The sequence below is a fragment of the Callithrix jacchus genome, chromosome 2 (assembly GCF_049354715.1).
Source record: "Callithrix jacchus isolate 240 chromosome 2, calJac240_pri, whole genome shotgun sequence".
Lineage (NCBI taxonomy): Eukaryota > Metazoa > Chordata > Mammalia > Primates > Cebidae > Callithrix > Callithrix jacchus.
In genome coordinates this window covers 146,025,267-146,044,836 of record NC_133503.1, presented here as the reverse complement: position 1 = coordinate 146,044,836, position 19,570 = coordinate 146,025,267, and the positions used below count along the sequence as shown (strand labels likewise).

The following is a 19,570-nucleotide window of genomic DNA, read 5'->3' as shown; positions in this document are numbered from 1 at the left end:
CTCAAAGTACTTTTTACCATTCTTCTTTTTAGGTTTCCATATCTTGAGATGATGAAATCGGAGTTTTGTGCTCATGACATGTATTGGCTTGACAATGATATATTAATCCATTAAGACTTTTAAATAAGAACTATGTTCAATAAAATAGACCAGGTCAGAGCACAGTGAGAAGTGTCCCCTTGGTCTATGTGATTGACTTTACTCACTGCATGAACTGCATGAAGAGGGGATTCAAAAGGGAGTAACTTAAATACCAGGTATTAGGTCTCAGAGAGAATGGAAGTTTCACTTAGTGAAAAGAATTTTTGGCCCCAGGTTGGGCCATGAGTTCTCGACAAGATGGTACGATGGCCTGGCTCTCTGACCTCAAATCAATGGGCTTGTTTAGTCCTTAGCTGGTCAACTTCAAAAGCCACTGTCTCACAGACATGTGGTAAGGATCAATAGAAATCTCTCTTAATTAATACAAGAAAAACTTTACATTTGAATTCAATTATCATTTTTAACATGCTTTTCCAAAGTTATCTTGTAGGTCAGGTCACAACTACTTGGCTAAGTGGTTTGATATTGAAAATCCGGTTATGATGTTTAAAGGGTTTTAAGAGTTAAGATGTTTTTGTCTTTGTTTGGTTTTATGAAAACCAAGGGGCATCCTAAAGCATTTGTGAATTACCCAACCTATTTCTTCATTCACTGCTTTGAGTTTTAGCTCCTGGGGAGTGTTCTTTAGAAAAACTATATATGCTTCAACATAATGACTGATTGGACACATTTTAAACTCATTAAAAAACAGCAGCCTCTGAATGACACCCTCTGAGTCTTCTCATGTTGAGGCCATTGTGTTGATGATGCTCCCTAAGAATTCTGGTTGGAGTTAATAGACAAATATGGATTCAAAACATCACAATGGAAAGCAGCACCAAATCTAGATTGGCTGCACTGGAACTGATTTGCTGTAAATTACATAAGGAGTTGAGTATAAATGCCCATTCACTGCCTTCAACTCCTGAACAAAAATTTATTATTTAGCTGTGTCTTACTTCCCCACTCACTCCTAACCACACTCTTCCACACAAACACACCCAGAGCCTTGCTCACAGCATGACTTGGCTCAAGAATGTTTAGGAGAAGGAACCTGCATATTCTGCAAGCCATTTTTGTACCTATACTTGTGCAGAATATATAACATGCTCTATTTTGTCAGTGTTGATTTCAGAGTTAACCCTAGAAAGCTGGGAATTTCTCTTTTCTCTCTGAAATGTCATTCCCATATTCCCATTTTTCATTGAGTTTTTACCCTGCTGAATCCAGATGTAACCCATATGGTTATGAATTATTAACATTTTACATTTCCCTGACTTGGATACCAATTATTCCATTTGCTTTGGTAAGGGGGAACATTGATATGCAAGTCAGGGAAATGTAAAATGTTATGTACCTTTTTTTCTTTCTTTTTAAATCCCAAGGTTGTGCAGTGATGATTGCTCTACATAAGAGGGATCTCCTAATTGGTGGGATACAGGTGATGTACCTGATTGCAGACAGTAGTAAATGCTTCTGCAGACTTCTCATTGGGCTTTTATCCTCGTTACTCTTCTCCATATACCCACTGCTAAATACACATCACTTTCTTCTTTAGTGGAATGTTAGGATTATTTATAATTTGTTATACTGTTTTCTCATGGACAGCCCTTGATTACTTGAAAGCACTAAAGAATTACTTCTCAGCATCTTTGCTGCGTACAGTATCTCAGTTGAGTCCTGCAGCACATTGCTCTGTGTGCTGATGAGGAAGCATCTGGTCCATTCAAGCTTCCATTGGAGGCCACCCAGCATGATTTGTTATAAGGACCTTTTCAGCAGGAATGAATAACAATGACACTTCTTTTCTTACTCTTGAATTAGGAGGAAAAGCGGAAGTGTACAAAATGATGGTAGATTGGATACCATACAATATCGTGGTAGATTGGATAAGTAATAATGACATGTCATTGCATAGTGGCTTTCTTTTTTCTTTAATTTTTGAGATTATAAGACCTGTTTTGCATAGTATACTACAAAGAGTGAAGTCAGGTTAGGTAAAAGAGAAACTTCACATTAAATATGTTGGGTGATCATTAAGACAATTGACAAACAGTTGGTTCTCTCTCATCTTTCAGCCAGGTGATAGTATTATAATTGTACAACTAAATTAAAATAGAGATTAAAACCTAAGGAATTCTTGAGAAGACAAAGCCAGTTAGATTTTGTCAGTGACCTTAACCTTGCTGGATTTGCAAACACAAACCAAACTTAACTTGAGCTATTTCTTATAAATCTCTATATTAAAAACAGAACTCAAGCTCAACCAATCACAAGCACCCAACAAACTTTTCATTGTATAACTAGCAACTTTCCATAGGATATACCAAGTAAGGCAACTTTGTAACTGTAACCAACCAAATAATTTCTTCTTTATTATGTCTGCATTCACTCTAAAAGCTTGTCCATAATGCTTCCTCAATGGAGCCCTCAGAACATTTCTGGCTTGGAGCTGCTGGATTCATGAATTGCTGTTTGCTCATATAAATTATTTAAAATTTGATGGCACCTTAGTTTACCTTTTTAACATAATTAACCACCTCTCTGAAATCAGCTATGGCCATTTGATTTTCTTTTGCCAATGAAACAAAAATGAAGTGAACTTGTGTTACTCTAGACAAAAGCTTTAAGAGTCAGTACATGCTCACTATTTTCTCTTTTTCTTCCACAGCAATGATGATGTGCAATGTACCAGAGAGTGCCTGCTCTGTAAGCTGAGGTCCTGAAGTGAGGACGGTCTAGAATGTACCTCTCAGAAACTCACAATAAATGTAGTGTGAGTGAAAAATTAGGCTTGTTAGGTTAAGCCTCTGAGATTTAGTTTCCTTGTTTTTATCGCTTCACTGCAATCATTGTACACGTCCTAATTTCTTCACATATTTTCTCTAAATCCTGAGGGGGAAAAAAATGAGGTGTGCCCAGATTCTCTTTTCTGTTTTTTTGAGATGGAGTCTCTGCCACCAGGCTGGAGTGCAGTAGTGTGATCTTGGCTCACTGCAAACTCCAACTCCCTGGTTGAAGTGATTCTCCTACCTCAGCCTCCCAAGTAGCTGGGATTACAGGCACGTGCCACCACACCCAGCTAATTTTTGTCTTGTTAGTAGAGACAGGGTTTCACCACATTGGCCAGGATAGTCTTGATCTTCTGACCTCGTGATCTACCCACCTCAGCCTCCCAAAGTGCTGGGATTACAGGCATGAGCAACCACGTGCAGTCTTGCCCAGTTTTAAGGTTGACCAAGTATGCAGACACAATCAATGAATTCATGTTGATATCTGAAGGAATACACTTAACACCTACTTGAGTTGGTGAATGGATTAGACATACTATTGTATTTTAATGGATCATTAGAATGGTGTCAGAGCCATTTCAAGACCTGTATTTGTGGCTCAATAATAGGAGACTTAGCTAATTTCACAGAGTATGTTCGAAAAGATCGGCCATGACTTGTTATAGGATTACTTCTCATAAGACTTGGGAAAGATTTGAAGAGAGCCAAAAAATAATGAAAGAGAGCCTTAACTTGCCTCCTGCCATGTATATTTTATTGTTGCTCCTTTATGTACTTATTGCTTAATATAACAAACTCCATTTAGTCAGAAAAAGTTGATGGAGATGTTTTTGTTTTCAGCTACAAATGATTAGCTGATGCACATGTTCATAAACATTAGCTCTAAAATAGAAGTCTCTGTAACCCTTCTTAACAGAGTAAGAGCAGGAGAATAAAGCCAGATCCCACACTGAAAACTTTCATGGTGAGGACTTTGAGTGGCAATGAAGAACCTAGGCTCCAGAGCCATGAGACCCAGTTTGGATTCATGGCTCTTACTATCTAGATGACATCATATAGGTAACAAACCTCTACATCCTTATTTGTAAAATTAGAATTAAAATTGTGCCTAATTTATAGAGCTATTTTGAAGATTACATAACAAAATGCTTATTGGGTGTTTGAGGGCCTGGCATCTATGAAGTGTTCAATAAAAGTTTACTATAATTTTTTGTATTAAGGATATATATATATATATATATATATATATATATATATATATATATTTTATTATTACAAATGAAAGCCCGATGCCAGAGCTGAAATTACTTTCAAGTATCTAAACAAAGGAAGGGACTTCTAATTTTTTTTTTTTTAATCTAAAGAGCCAAGAACTAGGGCAGAATCATGAAAATGGCAAGTCTCTTACCTCAAATATTACACAGAATTGTGCAGTAAATAATCTATCACCCAAAGAAATTATCATATAATGCAAATGAATAAAAGCATGATCAAGCACAAGCATGATGATTGTGAGATAAAATTTGGTGTGTGGGGTGACAGGAACTTTTAGAGATCAATAATTCTTAGGCTAAGAAATGTTATCAGCTTAAATAAAAATTAATAGGGGTTAAGAGCAATCTCTAACTTGTAAATACTGAAGAGCTGCGGAGCACAGAGCTTTGTGTGTGCATGTGTATATGTGAGTATAAATATTTTGACAAGGAATTGTGATGTTAAAAAGTCATTCTAAAGTTTTCTCAAGTAATTGAGACAACTGGCTATCTAGAATCTAAAATGTTTAATTATGAGGAATATATAAACAGCTGTGTTCCTGACTTACGTGATGTGTACTTGTGTTTGTTGAGTAGGATAGTTTTATGAAGAGTCTATGGTTCTAAATTCTTTTCTTGCTGCATTATGCTTGTCGCATTTAGACTATGATAAACATCTTATTTCATATGTTACTGCTCTAGAATACCCAAAGTGGCATTTGTTTGTATAGGTCAGTGGAAACATGGTTCGGATACAGAGGTTAGATGAAACCTTCAGAAGACAGATGAACACTAAGGCAATGCTAGGAAGTAGAAGCACAGATGTCTAGTCTCATCACTGATTCTCTTTCATGTAAGGACCACTTTTACATTTGTATCTTTTTCTCCCTCAGATAGTAAAATAGGCTTAAATTTGTTATCACATGTTCTGACGCTGAGGTCATTTTCCATGAGCAAAAGTCAACAAGGGTCAGATAGTATTCTTTAAAATGTATTTAACACTTTGGCATGTTATGTTTCCAAAAATGGTTGTAACAATAGCATCTAACCTACATGATCATATTAATGTAATCTTTCCATTCAACTATTAAGAGAGGGAAATATTTTCCCTCCCCATGAATTTAGGCTGGCTCTATGACTTGTTTTTAACCAATAGAATCCAAACTATTAAATTCTGACCTGAGCCTTCAGGGAATGGCAAACCCTGCCTTTAAATCTTGAAACCTGCCTTTTGGAATTCATCCATTTGTTGAGGAACCTGAAGCATCCATGTCAAGAGATCTGTATAGAAAAGAAGTTCCTAACTGAGACCCCAGGTGAGCCCCTGCTGGCATTTTCCAGATATGTAAGCAAAACCATTTTGGATTTTGTAGTCACAACCACCACCGACTCTTGAGAAACTAGCTGATACTGCACAAGGCATAGCTACTCAACTAAGGGCAGGCTAAATTCCTAAGCCTTAGAATCATGAGGGTATAAAATGATTACTATTTTAAGCCACTAGTATATTTTATTTTAAAAATGTTATCATGCTTATATATATATAATATAACAAAGTTCACCATTGTAACTGTTTTCAAATATACAATTCAGTGGCATTAATTATATTTGCAATGTTGTTCAACCATTGAGAGTATTCATTTCAAAACATTTTTCATCATTCAAAACAAGAACTCTGTACCCATTAAGCAATAATTCTATATCTCTCCCCAGCCTACCAGTAACCTTTAAATTAGTTTCTAGCTCTATAAATTTGCCTATTCTAGATATTTCTTATAAGTGAAATCATAGAACATTTGTTTTTTTGTGTGTCTGGTATATTTAGCATAATGTTTTCAAGCTTCCTCCATGTTGTAGCATGTATCAAAATTTTATTCTTTTTTGTGGCTGAATAATATTCCATCATATGCATATACAGAACATTTTGTTTATCCATCAACCCGTTGATGGATACCTGAGCTGTTTCCATCTTTTGGCAACTGTGAATAATGTTGCAGTGAATCATGATGTACAAATATCTGTTTGAATCACTGTTATTCATTCTTTGGGGTATATACCCCGAAGTGGAACTGCTGAGTCATATGGAAATCCTGTGTTTAACTTCTTGGGGAACTGCCAAACACTTTTCCATAGCAGGCACATGATTTTTCATTCCCATAAGGCCATTAAGTTAGAGTAGTTTGCTCTACAGCAATAAGTCAAAGAAGTACCTTATTTATCAACATTGTTATTAAGAAGACCTTGAGGATGCCATTAAAAATCTCAGATTTAAATAAAGAAGAAAAATATTTAAAATGTTTTCCAACTATATTAGTGGTTTTTATAAAAAACTTCTCCAGCTGTCTGAAGGTTCTAAACCTAATAAGGACATCTGTAGAGTTTTATCAAATAACTCTAAAAATACATAAAGCAATTCATTTGTATGCTATATCCACATGTGTATAATCCAGTTTGTCTAAGTACAAGACACTGAATGTATTAAATTAGTGTCTGGCACTAAATTTGTCCTCATGATATTTGGCATACCGTTTAAATCCTCTTTTTCTACTTGCACATCTAGTCCTCAATCATCCTTATAGTTCCTCAATATAGGAATTTCTTATATTTTGATTTTTGAAAGTTTACTAGCTTTAATTAGAATGAAGAGAAGGTAAAGAAGAAGAATATGAAAATGAATTGTGTTCTAAAATTATTTCCCTAATTAATATAAAAAGAGCTGAAGTTTGTGAACACAAAATAACATGATACTTTTGAAGAGTATTATACATGTTAGAATATTAAGTGTTGAACAAGTTCTATAGGGAAAAACTGTCTAACTTTATTTTTGCAAATTATTTGCCAAAATTTATATGAACAGGAAATTCTATTTTCATAGACATTTGTTATCACACCAGAAAATAAAAATTTGTCTCTCTAGGATATGTCACTAAAAGGAATTTTCTTTTTATACTGTATGATTCTACCTATATGAGGTACTCAGAGTAGTCAAAATCATAGAGAGAGAAAACAGAACAGTGCTGCTGGGGACTGAGGGAAGGCAAGAATGGGGAGCTATTTTTTTTTTTTATTGCATTTTAGGTTTGGGGTACATGTGAAGAACATGCAAGATTGTTGCATAGGTACACATGTGGCAGTGTGATTTGCTGCCTTCCTCCCCTTCACCTATATCTGGCATTTCTCCCCATGCTATCTCTTCCCAACTCCCGACCCACCCCACCACTGTCCCTCCCCTATTTCCTAAAGGAATTTTCATTCTTCCTTGAATTTTCTCCACAAATTTTACCAAAAAATATTCAAATTTGCTTATCAAACAATCATAATCTGTACTTCATGGATGTTAATAACTATGTGCTTCAATGGTATATACAATGTTTCTAGCAATAACAAAAGTTAAACAGTATTCAATTAAGTTCTGTGAATTAATATAATATCTCTTAGGTTAGAGCAACCTCCTCCCAGCATGCATGTCTCTCAACAGTTCTGGACTGGGGCAAGAGAGAGAAAGTCATGTGTATAGGAGTGGGAGGGGAAGAGGGAGAGTGTGTATTGGGAATAGAGGTTAGTTAGAATAACAGAATTCTAGCACTTGTTTTAAACTTTTGCTGTGTATAGATTCACTTGGGAGCTTTTCCAAATCCCTATGCTCAGGCTACATCCCAAACCAATTAAACCAGAAGCTCTGGCCCAGGTAAGTATATGTTTTAAAGCTCCCCAAGCAACCTTAATGTGCAGTCGAGACTGAAAGCCACTTTTTCTAAAGTGATGCGGATAATAGAGGGAGTACAGGGAAAGTCATCTGCAAACATTCCGACTAAAGAAGATACTGTCAGATCCCAGTGTTGTACACCAAGGACATTTTAGAAAGTTCTTCTACCTGTCTCAATAATTCCTCCAGTTTTTTTAAATATCTTTTTTCTTATGAATTTCCCTTCTTTAGTAGGCTTGATTTAGCTCAGTACTTTGAAAGCCAAAGATTGAGTCAGAAGTTCTTTAATGTCACATGTCAGCTTTACTCAGGGAGTTGTGTCAGAAACTTGTGACAAATAGAGGTAACTTCCTGCTTTTTACTCTTCTTGATACTCTTGATATTTTCAAAATAAGTTAAGAAGGAAGAAATGTTATGATGACAAAGGCCTCCAGAACAGTCAAGGGATTCTTCTGCTGTCACTTAATTCTTTAACCCCACTATTGCTAGATTATACCTACATATTAACACATCGATTTCAGCCCTCTGTCTGTGAGATTTCATCTTTGAAAATATCAGCTTCAACTAATTCTTTGGGAAGTTTTTATCATCAACTAGGTGTTCTGGTTTTTAGGAAAAAGAAAAGTGGTATGGATTTTCTAGATTTCAGAAAGAAATCAAATTCTTTCAAAAGCCTATTCTATAACAGGCTGAGATGTACATAATATTATGCCCTTGTAAGCATTATTTTTGGTTCAATATAATACATATTAAATGTTACACAGAAGCTACAATATTACTTTTTTAAAAAGAGTAATTGATAATTTAGAAACAGAATATTTTTATGGGAACATCACTCCTCGCCCCACCTGTCAATGTCAACATTTACAAATCAAACATGGAATAGGAGATAGTAGCTAAGAAGTAATCTCTGGAGTCCAACTGCACAGGGTCACTTTCTGGCTTTGTAAGTTACTGGCTTTGTAACCCTCAGCAAGATGCTAACATCTCATGCCTCTGTTTTCTCACCTATTAAAGAGAGGAAACAACAGGACCTATCTCATGGGATTGTTTTAAATATGAAATAAGTATATATATAAAAGAAGTATACATACACATAGAGAGAAAGAGAGAGAAAGCACTTAGAACAGCATTTGTTAAAAGTAAGTATTCAACAATGACAGCTATTATTAGAATTATCACTAGGTGCTTGTGTGTTCATAGGTTGTAATAACCATTTTGAAAACAAAGCTTAGTTGTATTTTGGGAAAATGTATCACATATTTTATAGTGTAGGGGGTAGGCCATAGTATAGAGGGTAAGCTTTGAAAACCAAGCTTAGTTGTATTTTGGGAAATGTATTACATATTTCATAGTGGAGAGGGTAGGCCTACAGAGAGGGTAGGCCACAGAGGGTCATCACAACTTGCCCCTCAATTCTACTTCCCTATGTATTCAAAGCCCAACAGGAAGCTGGGGTGGGTTTGCAGGGGTTCCCAGGGTGCAGATGAGGAAGCAATCTGTGGTCAGGAACTAATTGGTGGTCAGCAATCTATTGTCTCTTTGGGATGTTCTATTCAAGTCCATCTATGTGTCTAGTAGAACAGTTATGGGGTATTGAGATAATCAGCTGTTATGCCTGACCACAGGCCTATAGTAATGATATTCATGGCTGTGAATAGACTGGTCAGTGTGTCCAGGGTGTTCAGGCTTTCTGAGATTTTCCTTGCTGTTGAGTTGTTACTAATCTGTTATATCTCAGCTCCAAACTCAGGTGAGAACTGATCTGTGTGGCTTACCTGGTCTCTCAGTCTAAACTAGTTAGTCTTGCTGGGACCATGCACTGAAGGAAGAGGCCAGCCTCTCAGGGTGTTCTTCACACTCTTATATTCCTCCTGCAACATTTTACAGAACAGGAGGAATGCCTGTTGATCAAGGGTGACCATGGCAGAGAGTGTGGGCATCAGGCTGGCTTGGCTTTGCTAGGACTGAGCCTCCCAGACTTTAGTAACTATCTTCAGCTTCATGCTTGTCTCCTAAGGAAATCAGTTTTGCTCCACCTCAACCTCAGCTCCATCCCGTTATTCCCATAGGAAGGAGTCAGGAGGGGAGCTCGCTCTAGGGACCCTGGGTGGGTCTGGGGAGAAGTATGTCTCATACATGGTTTGGGAAATTGATTTTTCACTAATGTGCTCAGGGCCTAAAAAAAGACAGAGGAAAGGAAAATGTAAAACACACTACTTATCTCATAGCCAGATCTGCTAAGGGGAGGCTAAAATAGTTTTCCATCTCACTGCCCTGAAAGCACTAACTGCTGGTACCTGTGGCACTGATCAGGTAAAATGATGATAGGCAATTCCAATCAAGAGTATGGTTGATTCAGCGTTTATTTGCTTTTTCTGTTTGTTTTCCTAATTTTGACAATATTTTGTTTAAGGAAATAGTTCTTACAGAAAAGTACATTATTATGCTATTATTTTCTTATACAAATTATAGAGGAGGTCTCAGGGTCCCATGTCATCCAGGAGGTGATGAGAAAAATAGGGAAAAACAAGAAGAGAGTGTTTTCTGTTCACAAGGATATAAGCTGAATGAATCAGATAATGCCTGGAAATTAAGCATAGGAAGAAATCTTTCACTGCAAAGAGGGTGAGGGGCAGTGAGGAAGTCTATGATTTCACATTATGGAAAGAGAAACTCCCTAGATGATTGAACAGATTTAATTACCGAGAACTCTTCACACACCTTATCTTAAAACTGATTGAGCAGTATTTTAACAATCACATTAAAATATTCGGTACTCATTAGCCTTGAGGTTTCTTTTCCTCTTCTATATTCTTATAGCACTTTCCTGTACTTCAGAAATTAGCACATTTTGGAATATAATTATCTATTTAATATTCATCTCTTCCTTTCTCCTTTTGCTCCCTTACATTCATGCACATATTCATGTGTACATACATGCAAAACAGTGTTAAGCCAGAAATTATGAAGGGAGACTGGGCAACATGCTGAAACCATATCTCTACAAAATTACAAAAATTAGCCAGGCATGGTGGCACGTACCTGTACTCCCAACTATTGAAGATGGAGGTGCTTGAGGTGGGAGGATTGCTTCAGCATGGGAGGTCGAGACTGCAGTCAGCCATGGTTGCACCACTGCATTCCAGCCAGGGTAATAGAGCAAGATCTTGTCTCAGAAAAAAAATGAAAAGAAAAGAAATTATGAAGCGTCTCCACGAGGAGGAAGATGATTGTACATCTCTTTAGTAGAATACACTATCTCTAGACTCTAAGGCTATTTGCTATTGAAAACTTCTTTGAGTCAAAAGGCCTGGACTGTATAGGAGGAGTACAAGAAAATGATGAGGAAATTTCCCACAACAATCATGGTCCATGAGTTATGTGGCATATCACAAATTAAATTAATCTTTCAGTGAATGAACACTCTATTAAGGAAGTCACATTTCAGAGGAAATTAGAACATATGTACATAAAAATCATAAAACTGTTCTACTCAAATTATGCAGAACACTGTAAGAATGTAGATGAGGAAGTAATTAAATCTACTGAGGACAGTCTAAATACAGACACTGTTAAAGAAAGAGCCACTTATTTAGACTGGCCTGTAAAAAGTGATTAGATATTCAAGCAGAAATATGGGAAAGAATGCAGAGGATGAAAAGTCAGGGGAGAGGGAGTATAATTAAAAGCAATAGTTTTTAGAAACTTTATTGTTATATATCACAAGGCATTTGCACATTGCAGATATCATTATTTATTTTTAGCCCATAAGCCTAGATGTATATGCAAACGTTGGAGATATTGCACATTCTGTTCCAGACCACATCAATAAAGCAAATATCACAATAAAATGAATCACACAAACTTTTGCATTTCTCAGGGCACATAAAAGTTAGATTTACACTATACTGTGGTCTGTTAAGTGTGCAATAGCATTATGTATAAAAAATATACCTTGATTTTAAAATATTTTATTGCTAAAAATGCTAATGATCATCTCAGCCTTCAGAGAGTTGTAATCTGTTTGCTGGTGTAGGGTCTTGCCTCAGTGTTGATGGCCGCTGTCTGATCAGGATAGTGGTTGCTGTTTGGGGTGGCTATGGCAATTTTTAAAAATTAAGTAACACTTAAGTTTGTACATCAGTTGAATCTTCCTTTCACAAAAGATTTTTTGGTAGCATATAATGCTGTTTGATAGCAATTTATCCAGAGAACTTTCAAAATTGGAGTCAGTCCTTGCAAACGCTACTGCTGCTTGATCAACTATGTTTAGGTAATACTCCAAACCCTTTTTGGTGATTTCAACAATGTTAACAACATCTTCTCCAGTAGATTCTTTCCCAAGAAAACACTTTCTTTGCTCATCCATAAGAAGTAACTCCTCATTAGTCACATCTTCAGGTTTCATTTCCAGTTATAGTTCTCTTGTTATTTTCACCACATCGGCAGTTTACTCCCTCTACAGAAGCCTTAAACCCCTCGAAGTCATTTATGAGAGTTGTTGATATTTCGATCTCTTCCCATAAGTCATGAATATTCTTAATGGCATCTAGAATGATGAATTCTTTTCAGAATTTACTTTGTCCATTGTCATCAGAGGAATCATCGTCTTGGCAGCAATAGCTTTATAAATGTATTTTCTTAAATAATAAGACTTGAAAGTCAAATTTTACTCCTTGATTAATGGTCTACAAAATGGATGTTGTGTTAGCAATCATGAAAACAACATAAATCTCCTTGTCAATGAGCAGTAATATTTTAAAAAGAATATTTTTCTGAGAAGTAGGTGTCAGTAGGTTTAAAATATTCAATAAACCATGTTCTAAGCATATGTGCTATCACCAAGCTTTGTTATTCCATTTATTAGAGCACAGGCAGAGACTGAGCATGATTCTTAGGGGCTCAAAGATTTTTGGAATGGTAAATGAGTACTGGTAAATGAAACTTAAAGTCCTCAGCCACATTTGCTCCTACAAAGAGATTTAATCTGCCTTTTGCCTTTTGAAGATTTGAAGCCAGGCATTGACTTTTTCTCTCTATCTGGGAAAATTCTAGCGGGCATCTTCTTCCAGTAGAAGGCTGTTTTGTTTACACTGAAAAATCTGTTGTTTATTTAGCACCTTCATTAATTCTCTTAACTAGATCTTCTGAAAAATTTGCTGCTGCTTCTACATCAGCACTTGATATTTCACCGGGTACATTTATGATACTGGAATAGCCCTTTTGGTTTTCTTTTTTTTTTATTGCATTTTAGGTTTTGGGGTACATGTAAAGAACATGCAAGATAGTTGCATAGGTTCACACGTGGCAGTGTGATTTGCTGCCTTCCTCCCCTTCACCTACATCTGGCATTTCTCCCCATGCTATCTCTCCCCAACCCCCCCTCCTCTGCTGTCCCTCCCCTATTCCCTCCAACAGACCCCAATGTGTAGTGCTCCCTTCCCTGTGTCCATGTGTTCTCATTGTTCACCATCCGCCTACAAGTGAGAACATGCAGTATTTCATTTTCTGTTCTTGTGTCAGTTTGCTGAGAATGATGGTTTTCAGGTTCATCCATATCCCTACAAGGGACACAAACTCATCGTTTTTGATTGCTGCATAATATTCCATGGTGTATATGTGCCACATTTTCCCTGTCCAGGCTATCATCGATGGGCATTTCGGTTGATTCCAGGTCTTTGCTATTGTAAACAGTGCTGCAATGAACATTCGTGTGCATGTGTCCTTATAGTAGAATGATTTATAGTCTTTTGTATATATACCCAGTAATGGGATTGCTTCTTGAGCTTTTTTTCTTTGCATTCACAACTTGTATATTTGGCACAAGAGGCCTAGCTTTCAAACTGCCTGGGCTTTTGACATGCCTTCCTCACTATCTTAATCATTGATAGTTTGATTTAAGGTGAGATATGCATGAGTATTCCTTTCACCTGAAAACTTAGAGGCGACTATAAGGTTTTTAATTGACCTAATTTCAGTATCATTATGTTTTAGGGAATAGGGAGGCCCGAGGAGAGGAAGAGAAATGGAGAGACGGCCAGTCAGTGGAGCAGTCAGAACACACACAACATATTGGTTAAGTTCCCTGTCTTATGTGGATAGAGTTCATGGTGCCCCAAAACAATTACACCAGTAACATTGAAGACTACCAATCACAGATTACCTAATGAACATAAACATAATGAAAATGTTTTCAATAAGAAAATTAGCAAAATGTAACACAGAGACACAAAGTGAGCCCATGATGTTGGAAAAACGGCACAAGTAGATTAGCCCTATGCAGGATAGCCACTAACATTCAGTTCGTCAAAAGTGCAATATCTGTGAAGCACAATAAAGTCACGTGCAGTAAAATGAGGAATGTGTCTATTATCTTCATTATATAGAGACCACCATGATTCTCATCTTCTGAGTGTCATAAATGCTCTGGATTTTCAGGAATTTTACAAGTCTCTTAGTTAATTCACCTAGTAATGCTTGAGTCACCTCCATAGCATTCTTAACAATTGTCCATCCTAGGACAGTAGCTGCATGAAGCAGTTCACTCCATCTTTGGGTAGCCATGTGCCCGTAGTCTAAACCTAAACCTTTCTCCATACTTGATTCTGCTTATTGAAGCCATTCAAAAGTACATGTAGGCTTCACTGTACATTGTAAACTATGAGATCTTGGTATTCCCTCTCCACTCTGTCTTTCTTTTAAAGACTAAACATCTCTGGACTGTGTCCCTGATATTCTTCATGTGACATAATTTTTAATCCTCTGTATTCCAAGTAATTCTTCTCTAAATACATCTGTTTAAATAAAAAAGGCAGGTCTACTGTGACTGACATCTAGTCTTGGCAGTTGATATGGTTTGGCTGTGTCCCCACCCAAATCTTATCTTGAATTGTAGCTCTCATAATTCCCACATGTTGTAGGATGGACCTGGTAGGAGATAATTAAATTATGGGGATGGTTCCCCCATACTGTTATCATGATAGTGAGTAAGTCTCACAAGATCTGATGGTTTTAGAATGGGAAACTCCTTTCATTTGGTTCTCAGTCTCTCTTGCCTGCTGCCATGTAATATGTGCCTTTCACCTTCCCCCACGATTGTGAGGCCTCCCCAGTGTTATGGAACTGTGAGTCCATTAAACCTATTTTTCTTTATAAATTACCCAGTCTTGGATATGTCTTTATCAGCAGTGTGAAAATGAACCAATACAGCAATACCAGGGTAACTTGCATTACATTAGCCAATCAACATATGGGCTCTGATTGTACTCGAAATCAAATCACATTGCTATAACAAATGTTAGCATATAGCTCAAGAATTATTGTTGCACACCAGTATAAAATCTCAGAAGCTATAACAATCAATAAAGCTCAAAGGAAGATAAAGAGTCACAAAGATGTTTCTGTTCTTAATTATGAAAGAATTGTTATAGTATTTGATGAAACAGATAAGCCAATCTCAAAAAAATATGTAATCAAGTAAATTCTTCATATACAGACATATGTCAAGTATTTTAGTGTTATAAGCTTAAAGCAGGCTCTTATTTCCTTTTTTGTTTAATCAACATTTTTTTATGGTGAGAACACAACATGAGATCTACCCTCTTAGCAGATGTAGAAATACAGTATTATTAATTATAGATAAAATGTTGTACAGCAGATCTCCAGAACCAATTCATCTTGCATAACTGCACATTGTTACCTACTGATTGCCAACTCACCATTTCCTCCTCCTTCTCCCAGCCCCCGGCAACCACTGTTTTAGTCTAAGTTTGACTGTTTTAGATTCCTCATGTAAGTGGATTCACAAAGTATTTGTCTCTCTTTGCCTGACTTATTTCATTGAGTATTGTGTCCCTTCAAGTTCACCCATGTTGTATCATATGGCAAAATGTCCCATCTTTAAAGTTGAATAATATTCCATTATGAATATATACCACATCGTTTTGCATTATCACCAACAATGTACAAGGGTTCCAATTTCTCCACATACTTACCAACACTATATTTTAAATATTTTTTTAAAACAGCCATCCTAACAGGTGTGAAATGATATCTCATTGTGGTTTGAATTTGCATTTCCCTGACTGGTGAGGTTGAGCATCTTTTTATATACCTGATGTTATTTATATGTCTCCTTGGAGAAATGACTATTCAAGTCCTTACCCCACTTAGGTCAGATTATTAGTTATTTAGTTAGTTTGTTTTCTACTGATTCATAGGCTAGCTAAGCTGGTACAGCATGAGAATCTAAGTGTAACATTTTATTCCAAGCATATACATGTATGAATGCTGTATCATTGCATGACTTTCACACATTGCAAAAGCTCACTTGGTCATCACCATTGCTTTTGTGTATTCAAACTCTTTATTTATAGTATTTGTGAATAACCAAAGATATTGGTTATTTAAAATGAAGAGAATATTGAATATATATTCAGGGCAAGTCAAAGTTTTCTCTAGTTAATACATGGGTTGTTGAAGTAATTACTGATACAAATAAATTAGTATGAGGCAATGCTAAATTCTGCTGTAGAATTGGGACTCATTCATTCAAAATGGATTTATTCAGGACCTACTCTGTTCCATGCAATGTGCTTGCTATAGGTAGACTCTGGTCTTGCTGTTCTGCTCCATTTTTTTCTAGCCTCATAGATGGCTGATTGGACATTCCCATAAACTGGTCATTTTACAAAGTTATGAGACTGTCCATGTGCTATGCTCAGTCAATAGCATATGCAGTATTTCATCAATTCAAAGAATATTATTTTACCTCACATTTTAATATCTATTAATACAGAATGTGTCTAAAATTTGCTGCTTTTAAACAACCAGACAGCAGTCAAATGGAACACCTTTTTAAAAATGCTGTTTTAAATGTTCTTGGTAGCACAGAGGATGATTCTGTCTGGAAAAACATGTCATTGACTGAGCTGAACAGGTACTCAAAGATTGCAAATTTGAAATGTGAAAAAGTTTTGAAATTATCTTAGAGTACTGTGTTTTCTTTTTATGTATTCATGAGAGCAGTATATGATTACATTTAAGTAAGTTTTATTCTTACAGTATAAAGATTGCAAATTTGAAATGTGAAAAAGTTTTAAAATTATCTTAAAGTACTATATTTTCTTTTTTATGTATTCACAAGAGCAGTATATGATTAGATTTCTTTTAAATAAGTTTTTTCTTTCAGTATAATATAAAGATTCTAAGTAATAAGAGCAGTATATTAATTTAGTTGGCAACATTTCTTCTATGTTAGCACTACTGCTAACATAAAATATTTTACGACAAATACTATTTTACAGTCAATGAAGTAAAGTACATAATGCAAAAATAATATTGGAAACATAAAACAAAATTGTTACTTGAAATACAAATATTAAAGCCAGGAGTCAAGTTTGAAAAAGACAAATTTAGTGACTATATAAAGCAGTTTCTCTGAGATTTTAAGATGAGATCTTTTGCGATTAAGAGGTTTAGTAAGCAACCATGGCTTTACCAGTCTGGGAGGGCTCACTAGATCCAGATGGACTGCCACTGACATTACCAAAGTATGCCTACCTGGAGAAACCCTTGGTGGCCTGAGAAGCTGTTTTCACTTAAAAACCCTTAGCCAGATATCCCCTGGTATGTCTTTCTGAAAATATTCTCTACTTATAGAAGCATTCACATATGTAACAGGACAAAGCATTGTAATGAGACCATCATAGAAAAAAAATTTCCAGTTCCTCCTCTTAGAAAGGCAGGAAGAACCTTGAGATGAGGGAAAAAATATAAAAGTCTACTTGCCAGCGAGGCACATTCTGAATGCAGTCAATGTGTCTTCTCATTAGCAAGTATCCTTAGCTCGATAGGGGGCTTGTGAGGAAATGAATCTCTTTAGGCCTCCTTGGAGGAGGGAAAGACATGGTTCTAGATTGACATTTTAGCTTGGTGCCTATGCAGCATGATTGTACAGCGATTATTAGCTAGAAGAGGTTCAATTTTACTGTCCCATCCATACTCCACAATCCAGCTTTACAAACCACATGTAATTTACCAAACACTCCATGCTTTTCTACATTATGGCTTTCAACATACTTTTTCTTTTGCCTTTTCTCATCACGTTTTGCTCCTAGTTAATTCCAGGGTGCATTTCCAAATTCATTTTGAATTTTTTCAAATGTAACAACCTCCAAGAGCCTGCCTCGATTCGCTCTTTCAACAGCTTTGATTTTCTCTATTTTATATTCTCCAGTACTTTCATATTTATATCTTTATATTTATTAGAGCATATTAAAATGATTGGCTTACTTCTCTTTCTCCTTGTTAGATATGAAGGTCCTTAGGGTAGAAACTATCAACTAAACGTATGCCTATCACAGAACATGACCACATAAATATTTACTGAATTCTACTTTCTGGTAGAAGTTTATAGAGTAGACTTTCAAATTTAGAAAAACCATAAAACTTAATTTAAAAATTTGTTCTCTTTTATTCATTATGATGCTTATTATTAACCTATTACTCTCCAACATTGGTTTTTATTTTTAATTCCTGGCTACTTTTTTCCTAATATTGCTATGCTCCTTCCCTAGAGTTCAGACTCAACGGGACTATCCTGTAGAAGTCTCTGAGACATATTAGGCTACATGATTCACAGAAGAGCTCAAAAGTGTTTCATTTCATGTGGTAAGCAAAATTCTTTCTGACATTCACAGTAGTCATTTTGCACAAACCAAAGCTCTTTCTTTCATCAACATATATTGTACTGATTTTCAAATTATAAGAATGGTTTTTTAACACACCAGCTGAGAGGGATCTGGTTTTTTTGTGTGTGTTTAGCCTTTCCTCTTTATCCTCATTTCCCTGTATCTGTGGGTTATTTTTCCCCCTATTTCATATTTACTTTCCAGTTCCCTATATTTTTCATAATTTTATGAGAAAACATTCATAGGCTCACCACTGCAGTCCAGAAGGACACATAGGAATTGCTATAATCAACCTACTTGAAAAGCCAGATAAAGGGTGAGAGATTGCCTTTGAAAAGAAAGAAAAAAGAGAATTTATGATGGATGTTTTAATGCCTCACTCTATTTGCAACTACTCTGCACATATTACCACAATCTAAACGTGAATTACTTAAAGGAAAGAAAGTTATTTGTTTTTTTTACTTATCTCTTTAAACTGAAGCTGAATATTTTAGATTGGCCAATTGGACCTATGTTTATCCTATTTGCTCTTTGAAGTACTATCATACTGTACTTTATTCAGAACTGCAGATGCACATACCACACTTGGAGACAAATGAGATGACTTACTTGTGTATTGAATTTTTAATGATGCTTTTTGGAAAAGGCTTCAGAAGGAAGTTTTGAAAAGGTACCAGTGAGCACAGTAATGAGATGGTGCCTTTCAGTTCAGCATTGAACTAAGATGGAGCCAACTAATAAGCAATTGCTTCCATGGAGCAGGATTTTAAAAGCAATCCTCTAGGAATACTCACATGGATTTTAAAGTCAACTGCATATTTTGTTCCAATATCATTTAAAAAAATTCTTATAATTTCCTCTATTTTTGTTAAGCACATTGTATAATTGTGGTATTTCAATAAATTATTAGAAGGCTCTTTTCTAAGATTACTTTTGGAAGATTTTAATTACACACTCCCATTTGAGAAATGCTTGGCTTTCTTCAGAGTACACCTCTTAAGCTATGCCTACCCAATTAAACAGGTTCATTTAGTAGATATTATG

General features: G+C 35.9%; 1 long non-coding RNA gene across 1 annotated transcript in view; it reads right to left on the bottom strand.

Moving 5' to 3' along the window:
- Positions 1-11,005, bottom strand: part of LOC144581595 (uncharacterized) — a 186,264-nt gene extending 175,259 nt beyond the window's left edge. Inside the window, exon 1 of the long non-coding RNA XR_013532630.1 lies at positions 10,878-11,005. This is a non-coding gene — a long non-coding RNA (uncharacterized LOC144581595). The remainder of the gene's footprint in view (positions 1-10,877) is intronic.
- Positions 11,006-19,570: the final 8,565 nt, after the last annotated feature.